This window comes from Mustela putorius, unplaced genomic scaffold (genome assembly GCF_011764305.1).
Source record: "Mustela putorius furo isolate JIRA1106 unplaced genomic scaffold, ASM1176430v1.1 tig00000129_pilon_pilon_pilon, whole genome shotgun sequence".
NCBI classification, from domain to species: Eukaryota; Metazoa; Chordata; class Mammalia; order Carnivora; family Mustelidae; genus Mustela; species Mustela putorius.
Genome location: NW_025421290.1, coordinates 53,516,567 through 53,525,175, shown reverse-complemented (window position 1 = coordinate 53,525,175; position 8,609 = coordinate 53,516,567). Strand labels below are relative to the sequence as shown.

Below are 8,609 nucleotides of genomic sequence, written 5' to 3'. Positions count from 1 at the left end.
GTTTCCTAGACTTAAGGGTCTCTCATGGTTTGTCTCACTTTCTGATTTCATCTTATTTTATTTTCCCTCCCTTCCCCTATGATCCTGTATTTTTTCTTAAATTTCACATATGAGTGAAATTATATGATAATTGTCTCCCCCGGTTGGCTTATTTCAATCTAGTATAATACCTTCTAGTTCCATCCACATCTCTGCAATTTTTTTTATGAAGTAAATTCCATTGTGTATATATACCACATCTTCTTTATCCATGAAAATTTTGATACAAGGTATCATGGAGCCTTGTCAGCCTTGTTCATGGCTTCCAAGGAAATGTTTTAATCATTCACTGTTAAATGAGACATTGCTTATTAATTAAAGAATTTTTAGTTTGATGATCATGACTTTTTATCTTAAATAGGGGGATGATTTCTTGAGGTTTGCATTTGAACACATTACCTGATTAGAAGAGACTCTGTAGGAATATGTAATTTTTACACACATGGTTGTTAGGTTTACTAACATTTCATTATAATATGTGCATTTGAGTCTATTAGACACATCATCCCGGTGACCTGACTCAGGTTCAGGTGTTTCTCTACCCAAACCCCACTTCTCCACCTGAGAAAGGAGGTGAACAGGGCATCAAAGACACTGGTCCACAGGGACTGACACACCAGGCTTGCCCTTCCTGGTCCCCTGTTCCAAGATCAGTACTCACTTATTCTCCTAAGGAAACTGCCTTACCCAGTGGCCTCCACAGCTCTGTACATGAGCTCATTCTCAGGAGAAAGAGCTCTGGTAACCGAATCAGGGATGTGACAAGGGTGTATATCCTCAGACAGAGGTTCAGATGTAGGACCGCAGCATCCCACAATGTGTTTCCCCTCTGATGTGTCTTTGAATGAGCCATTTCCTGATATGAAATATTCTGCTTTGTGAATATGCAAATGAGACAAAGTGTACGAGGTTAAATATACACGTCTGTGCCCTGAGAAAATCACCCAGCAGCTGCACAGTATCCTTTATAGAAGCCATGAGAGCACAGCACTTCACCACGGACTGGAGCTGGAGAATCCTCTTCCTGGTGGTGTTGGCTACAGGTAGGAGATTCCCCCATTCCTTTGGCAGAGGAGGGGACCAGGGTCAGTCAGCATGACTTCATCACCTCCTATTCCCTCTCCACAGGTGTCTACTCCCAGGTGCAGCTGGTGCAATCTGAGGCTGAGGTAAGGAAGCCTGGGGAATCCGTGAAGGTCTCCTGCAAGGCATCTGGGTACACCTTCACCAGCTATGCAATGAACTGGGTGTGACAGGCACCAGGAAAGAGCCTGCAGTACATGGGATGGATCGACACTAACACTGAGAAACTAACATATGCCCAGGGCTTCTCCGGTCGATTTGTTTTCTCCATGGACACCTCTGTCAGCACAGCCTATCTACAGATGAACAGCCTGAACTCTGAGGACACGGCCATGTATTACTGTGCAAGAGACACGATGTGAGAACCCACATCCTGCTCATGTCAGAAATGCTGTGGAAGGCTCATCTGTGCTGGGCTGAGGAGGTGACAGGGACAAGAAAGCTAAAGACACTCTATAACAGTTTTCCAAAGAGGCTGCACAACCTTGCATTCCCACCAACAGTGTAAGAGGGTTCCCCTTTCTCCACATCTTCTCCAACACATATTGTTTATTGTCTTGTTAATTTTGGCCATTCTACCTGGTGTAAGGTGCTATCTCAATGTGGTTTTGATTTGAATCTCCCTGATGGCCAGTGATGATGAACATTTTTTCATGTGTCTTAGCCATTTGTATATCTTCGTTAAAGAAGTGTCTGTTCATCCTTTCATTTTTTTGTCTGAAAATTAAATAAGATGAGGGGAAAATTAAGCCATATAAATTGAGGATTTGCCATAATGAATGCTCTTAAATCGAATATAGGTCACAAATAAATAAAATATATATAAATGAAAAATGTAAAAATAGAAAAAATAAGTATGTGTATTTTTTCCATGTTGATTGTTTTTTATTAATTTTTATTTATTTTCAGCATAACAGTATTCATTATTTTTTCATCACACCCAGTGCTCCATGCAATCCATGCCCTCTATAATACCCACCACCTGGTACCCCAACCTCCCACCCCCCCCACCACTTCAAACCCCTCAGATTGTTTTGCTGAGTGAAGTGGAGCATAACAAGTATGTGTATTTATAAAACTTAAACCTAAAAAATATAGGGTTCTGAAAAACAATCTGAGGGGTTTGAAGTGGTGGAGGGGTGGGAGGTCAGGGTACCAGGTGGTGGGTATTATAGAGGGCACGGATTCAATGGAGCACTGGGTGTGATAAAAAAATAATGAATACTGTTTTTTCTGAAAATAAACTAATAAGAAATAAATAAATAAAATAGAAATGCTTAAAAAATAAATAAAAAATATAGGGAGGAAGTAATATAAAAATAAAGAAAGATGAATCAGAAAATTATTGAAAATAAAAATAAAAAAACTTAAGAATAAAAAGAAAGAAATCTAAGCCTACTTCCCCATAAACTGAAAGTGTGTCACACTCTATGATCATTAAACTTGCTGAGATGGAATTGTTCTGTGGCCCAGGTGCCTGTTGTGGTTATTCTCAGGGATTTTGCCCTCATGGAAATGCACATCTTGGGATCAGAGGCCAGGGCTTAGTGTAAGCAGTTGTGCCCTCCACTAGGTGCCACTGTTTTGCTTCCTGATGGCACTGATGGGTAGGTTGAATATGGCATCTTCTCTCTAAGCAGAGGTTGAAATTTCACATACACCCCACTCTTCAGTGAGCCCTCACAGAAAAGCAACCAACCCCTTTCTCTCCAAAGTTTCCATCTGAAACCCATGTTCACCCTACCTGTATCTGAGCTGTTGCATCTCAGGCAAATGATTGAGTTTCAAAACTTCAGAATTCAGAACTCCCATGATGTGGACCCATGCTATTCCTCCAGGGGAGAGTATCATACATTATTCCATTTGCCACAGGTCTCAGGAAAGAGATCACATGACCAGATTGTGGTTCACTGTTTATGGCAAATCAGACCAGAAAACCTGCACTTAGACTCACTGTTCAACCAGTTTCCAGGCTCTTTGCCTAGCATCTGTGCATCACAATGTTGCCACACATCCTTCTTGTAACTCAGCAGACCTCAGACCCTGGAATTCCGCCCCACTTTGCCACATCAGCACCTTTATGCCAGCCACATCCCCACAGTAGCACACTTCTAAAAGTTCATATTTTGTGCTCTGCTGCTACAATACATTGTGGAAGCTTCCAGAAGCAGGCTCCATCCCTGATGTCACCCCTACAGCTCAATCTGTCCCAAGATAACTCTATGTACCTCCTACATTCCAAAAGGAGGTCGATTTTCTATTTGAAGACCTGCAGGTTTTGTTCTCTCAGACCTCTGATTGACTTCTCAGCTACTCTGAATGACTTGAAGACTACCTACCTGTGTTCCAGGAATCCAAGCCTAGGGACCCCTTCTCCCCTGCCATCCTAGCTCCTGCATCCCACGTTTTCTTGTAGCAAAGAGGGTGTGATAAATTCCTTCCTCTGTATATGCTGAAGCTCAAACTTGAAATCTGGGGTTTTATTTGAGAATATCCCAAATTATTTCTTTCTCTGCTCTGATCCAGTTGTCTTATGGTTCAGTTGCTCTTTCAATGTGCAATGTCCAACAGAAGAAAAATTCAGAGGCTGGGCCTACTGCATCAGAGCTATTGGATATGGACACAGACAGTATGTCAGAAAGGGAACACAGGATAACAGTTATCCAGGCAATAGCTAGGTTGGAGAAAGCCATGGATGACAAAATGGAATTGATGAGGAAAGAAGTGAAAGCCACCAGGGTTGATGTTAACAACGTTCTCAATGAGTTCCAATCTAATCTAAATTCTCTAAAAACTAGGGTAACTGAGGCAGAAGATAGAAGTAGTGATCTGGAGGACAAACAGATAGAGATAAAAAATCTGGAGGAAGCCTGGAACAAACAGCATAGAAGCCACAAAAACAGAATTAAGAAAATAATTGATGATTGACTCTATCTGCTTGAGTTATTTCACTCAGCATAATCTCTCCCATTCCCTCCATGTTGCTCCAAAGTTGGGTATTCATCCTTTCTGATGAAGGCATAATACTCCATAGTGTATATGGACCACATCTTCCTTAACCAGTCGTCAGTAGAAGGGCATCTTCGTTCTTTCCACAGTTTGGCGACCGTGGCCATTACTGCTATAAACATCGGGGTACAGATGGCCCTTCTTTTCACTACATCTGTATCTTTGGGGTAAATACCCAGTAGTACAATTGGAGGGTCATAGGGAGGCTCTATTTTTAATTTTTGAGGAATCTCCACACTGTTCTCCAAAGAAGCTGCACCAACTTGCTTTCCCACCAACAGTAGGAGAGGGTTCCCCTTTCTCCACATCCCCTCCAACACATATTATTTCTTGTCTTGCTAACTTTGGTCATCCTAACTGGTGTAAGGTGATACCTCAATGTGTTTTTTTTTAATTTATTTTTATTTTCAGAGTAACAGTATTCATTACTTTTGCACCATGCCCAGTGCTCCATGCAATCTGTGCCCTCTATAATACCCACCACCTGGTACCCAAACCTCCCACGCCCACCACTTCAAACTACTCAGATTGTTTTTCAGAGTCCATAGTCTCTCATGGTTCAACTCCCCTTCCATTTTATCCCAACTCCCTTCTCCTTTCTAACACCCCTTGTCCTCCATGTTATTTGTTATGATTCACAAATAAGTGAAACCATATGACAATTGACTCTATCTGCTTGACTTATTTCACTCAGCATAATTTCTTCCATTCTGGTCCATGCTGCTACAGAAGTTGGGTATTCCTCCTTTCTGATGGAGGCATAATACTCCATAGTGTATATGGATCACATCTTCCTTATCCATCCATCCATTGATGGGCATCTTGGTTCTTTCCACAGTTTGGCGACTGTGGCCATTGCTGCTATAAACATTGGGGTACAGATGGCCCTTCTTTTCACTACGTCTGTATCTTCGGCGTAAATACCCAGGAGTGCAATGGCAGGGTCATAGGGAAGTTCTATTTTTAATGCCTTGAGGAATCTTCACACTGTTCTCCAAAAAGGCTGCACCAACTTGCATTCCCACCAACAGTGGAAGAGGGTTCCCCTTTCTCCACATCCTCTCCAACACATGCTGTTTCTTGTCTTGCTAATTTTGGCCATTCTAACTGGTGTAAGGTGATATCTCATTGTGGTTTTAATTTGAATCTCCCTGATGGCTAGTGATGATGAACATTTTTTTTATGTGAATCCTAGAGGAGAATATAGGCAGTAATCTCTTTGATATCAGCCACAGCAACTTTTTTCAAGATATGCCTCCAAAGGCAAAAGAAACAAAAGCAGAAAGAAACTTTTGGGACTTCATCAAAATCAAAAGCTTCTGCACAGCAAAGGAAACAGTCAAAAACACAAAGAGGCAACCCACGTAATGGGAGAAGATATTTGCCAATGACAGTACAGATAAAAGGTTGATGTCCAGGATCTATAATGAACTCCTCAAACTCAACACACACGAAACAGGTAAACATATCAAAAAATGGGCAGAAGATATGAACAGACACTTCTCCAATCAAGACATACAAATGGCCTCTTTGTTTTTTTTGACTGTTTCCTTTGCTGTGCAGAAGCTTTTGATTTTGATGAAGTCCCAAAGTTTATCTTCGTTTTTGTTTCCTTTGCCTTTGGAGACATATCTTGAAAGAAGTTCCTGTGGCTGATATCAAGGATATTACTGCCTATGTTCTCCTCTAGGAGTCTGATGGATTCCTGTCTCACATTTAGGTCTTTTACCCATTTTGAGTTTATGTTTGTGTACAGTGTAAGAGAATGGTCGAGTTTCATTCTTCTACATATAGCTGCCCAGTTTTCCCAGCACCATTGATTGAAGAGACTGTCTTTTTTCCACTGTCTATTTTTTCCTGTTTTGTCGAAGATTAATTGACCATAGAGTTGAGGGTCCATATCTGGGCTCTCTACTCTGTTCCACTGGTCTATGTGTCTGTTTTGATGCCAGTACCATGCTATCTTGGTGATCACAGCTTTGTAGTAAAGCTTGAAATCAGGTAACCTGATGCTCCCAGTTTTATTTTTGGTTTCCAACATTTCCTTAACGATTAGGGGTCTCCTCTGATTCCATACAAATTTTAAGATTATTTGCTCCAGCTCTTTGAAGAATACCAGTGGAATTTTTATTGGAATGGCATTAAAAGTGTAGGCAATTCTTAAAAGAGTATGTGACCACCAAGCTGACACTGCAGAAAATATTAAGGGGTATTCTATAAAAGAGGAAAATTTCAAGGAATATCATTGAACAGAAATATATGGAGACAATGTACAGAAACAAAGACTTCAAAGGTAACATGATATCAATAAAAATGTATTTATCAATTATCACTCTCAATGTGAATGGCTTAAATGTACCCATAAAACAGCACAGGGTTGAAGATTGGATAAAACAACAGGACACATCCATATGTTGTCTACAAGAGACCCATTTTGAACCTAAGGAGAGACTGAAAGTGAAGGGATGGAGAAGCATCTTTCATGCCAATTGGCCTCAAAAGAAAGATGAGGTAGCAATTCTCATATGAGATAAATTAGATTTTATTTATTTTTTTTCTTTTTTTTAATTAATATTTTATTTTTTATAAACATATATTTTTATCCCCAGGGGTACAGGTCTGTGAATCACCAGGTTTGCACACTTCACAGCACTCACCCAAGCACATACCCTCCCCAATGTCCATAATCCCACCCCCTTCTCCAAAACCCCCTCCCCCCAGCAACCCTCAGTTTGTTTTGTGAGATTAAGAGTCATTTATGGTTTGTCACCCTCCCAATCCCATCTTGTTTCATTGATTCTTCTCCTACCCACTTAAGCCCCCATGTTGCATCACCACTTCCTCATATCAGGGAGATCATATGATAGTTGTCTTTCTCTGCTTGACTTATTTCGCTAAGCTTGCACCCGAATGTTTATAGCAGCAATGTCCACAATAGCTAAACTATGGAAAGAACCTAGATGTCCATCAACAGATGAATGGATCGAGATAAATTAGATTTTAAACTAAAGACTGAAGTCAGAGATACAGAAGGACACTACATGATTCTTAAAGGGTCTATTCACCAAGAAGATCTAACAATTTTAAATATTTATGTCCCAATATTGGGAATAGTCGACAACATAAGACAACTATTAATGAAGAGAAAGTCATATTGATATGAATACATTAATAGTAAGGCATCTTAAAACTCTCAGTAATAGATTGTCAAAGCAGAAAAGCAATAAAGAAATAAGAGCATCGAATGACACATTGGACAAGACAGACCTCATAGATATATTCAGATCATTCTTCCCTAAAACAACAGAATACTCCTTCTTCTCGAGTGCACATGGAACCTTCTCCAGAATAGACCACATATTGGGTCACAAATAATGACTCAACTGATAACAAAAGATTGAGAAAAATTCCGTGTATATTCTCAGATCACAATGCTTTGAAACTTGAGCTCAATCACAACAGAAAGTTTGGAAGAAACTCAAACACCTGGAAGCTAAAGACCACCTTGCTTAAGAGTGCTTGGATCAACCAAGAAATCAAAGAACTTAAACAATTCATGGAAACCAATGAGAATGCAGACATATCGGTACAAAACCTATGGGATACAGCAAAGGTGTTCCTAAAGAGGAAAGACATAGCCATGCAAGCCTCCCTTAAAAAAAATGAAAAATCCAGAATACACCAGCTGTCATGGTTCCCTAAAGAACTGGACAATAAACCACAAATTAAACCAACTCCACACACAAGAAGGGAAATAGTCAAGTTTAGGGCAGAGATCAATGAAATAGAAACTAAAGATACAGTAGAATGTATCAATGAGACTAGAAGTTGGTTTTTTGAAAGAATCAATAAGATCGATAAACCATTGGCCAAACTAATCCAAAAGAAAAGAGAGATGGCCCATATTAATAAAATTATGAATAAAAAGGGTTAGACCACAACTAACACCAAGGAAATAGAAACAATCATCAGAAATTTTTATCAACAGGTATAAACCAATAAGTTTAGCAACCTAGTTGAAATAGATGCATTCCTGCACAACTATAAACCAATATTGAACCAGGAAGAAATCAACAACCTGAATAGACTGATATCTAGTAATGATATTGAAGCAGTGATCAAAAACCTCCCTAAAAACAAGAGCCCAGGACCTGATGGATTTCTTTGGGGATTCTACCAAATTTTCAAAGGAGAAATAATGCCTATTCTTATGAAGCTGTTTCAAAATATTGAAGCAGAAGGAAAACTACCAGACACTTTATGAAGCCAGCATTACCCTGATCTGCAAACCAGGCAAATACCCCACCAAAAAGGAGAATTTCAGACCAATATCACTGATGAATATATATGCAGATTCTCAACAATATCCTAGCATATAGGATCTAACGGCACATTAAAAAGATTATCCACAATGACCAGGTGGGATTCATCACTGGGCTACAAGGATGGTTCAACATTCACAAATCAATCAATGTGAG

At 39.8% G+C, this 8,609-nt stretch overlaps 1 pseudogene; it reads left to right on the top strand.

Annotated features, from left to right (window-relative positions):
- Positions 1-995: 995 nt before the first annotated feature.
- Positions 996-1,654, top strand: LOC101693131 (annotated as a pseudogene).
- Positions 1,655-8,609: the final 6,955 nt, after the last annotated feature.